Source organism: Arachis stenosperma, chromosome 9 (genome assembly GCF_014773155.1).
Source record: "Arachis stenosperma cultivar V10309 chromosome 9, arast.V10309.gnm1.PFL2, whole genome shotgun sequence".
NCBI lineage: Eukaryota > Viridiplantae > Streptophyta > Magnoliopsida > Fabales > Fabaceae > Arachis > Arachis stenosperma.
In genome coordinates, this window is record NC_080385.1 from 118,652,736 (window position 1) to 118,653,899 (window position 1,164).

At 41.0% G+C, this 1,164-nt stretch overlaps 1 non-coding gene across 1 annotated transcript; it reads right to left on the reverse strand.

The window, feature by feature from the left end:
• Positions 1 to 470: 470 nt before the first annotated feature.
• On the reverse strand, positions 471 to 578 carry LOC130952575 (small nucleolar RNA R71). The gene has a single exon (XR_009074755.1). It is a non-coding gene; the product is annotated as a small nucleolar RNA R71 (small nucleolar RNA).
• Positions 579 to 1,164: the final 586 nt, after the last annotated feature.

Below are 1,164 nucleotides of genomic sequence, written 5' to 3' on the forward strand. Positions count from 1 at the left end.
TAAGTGAAGCTAAGGCACAACTCTCTGTAGAGGACCTAACAGAAATCTTCAAAGAAGAAGAACCCATGGCAGCCGAAAACAACAACAATGCCAACAATGCAAGGAAGGTGCTGGGTGACTTTACTGCACCTACTCCCGACTTCTATGGGAGAAGCATCTCTATCCCTGCCATTGGAGCAAACAACTTTGAGCTTAAGCCTCAATTAGTTTCTCTAATGCAACAGAATTGCAAGTTCCATGGACTTTCATTGGAAGATCCTCATCAGTTTCTAGCTGAATTCTTGCAAATCTGTGACACTGTCAAGACTAATGGGGTTGACCCTGAGGTCTACAGACTTATGCTATTCCCTTTTGCTGTAAGAGACAGAGCTAGAATATGGTTGGACTTACAACCTAAAGACAGCCTGAACTCTTGGGAAAAGCTAGTCAATGCCTTCTTGGCAAAGTTCTTTCCACCTCAAAAATTGAGTAAGCTTAGAGTGGAAGTCCAAACCTTCAGACAGAAGGAAGGTGAATCCCTCTATGAAGCTTGGGAAAGATACAAACAATTAATCAGAAAGTGTCCTTCTGACATGCTTTCTGAATGGAGCATCATAGGTATCTTCTATGATGGTCTCTCTGAACTATCCAAGATGTCATTGGATAGCTCTGCTGGAGGATCTCTTCATCTGAAGAAGAAGCTTGCAGAAGCTCAAGAGCTCATTGAAATGGTTACAAATAACCAATTCATGTACACTTCTGAAAGGAATCCTGTGAACAATGGGACAAATCAGAAGAAAGGAGTTCTTGAGATTGATACTCTGAATGCCATATTGGCTCAGAACAAAATATTGACTCAGCAAGTCAATTTGATTTCTCAAAGTCTGTCTGGAATGCAAAATGCACCAAGCAGTACTAAGGATGCTTCATCTGAAGAAGAAGCTTATGATCCTGAGAACCCTTCAATGGAAGAGGTGAATTACATGGGAGAACCCTATGGAAACACCTATAATTCTTCATGGAGAAATCATCCAAATTTCTCATAGAAGGATCAACAGAGACCTCAACAAGGTTTCAACAATAATAATGGTGGAAGAAACAGGTTTAGCAATGGCAAGCCTTTTCCATCATCTTCTCAGCAACAGACAGAGAATTCTAAGCAGAACAACTCTGACTTAGCAACCA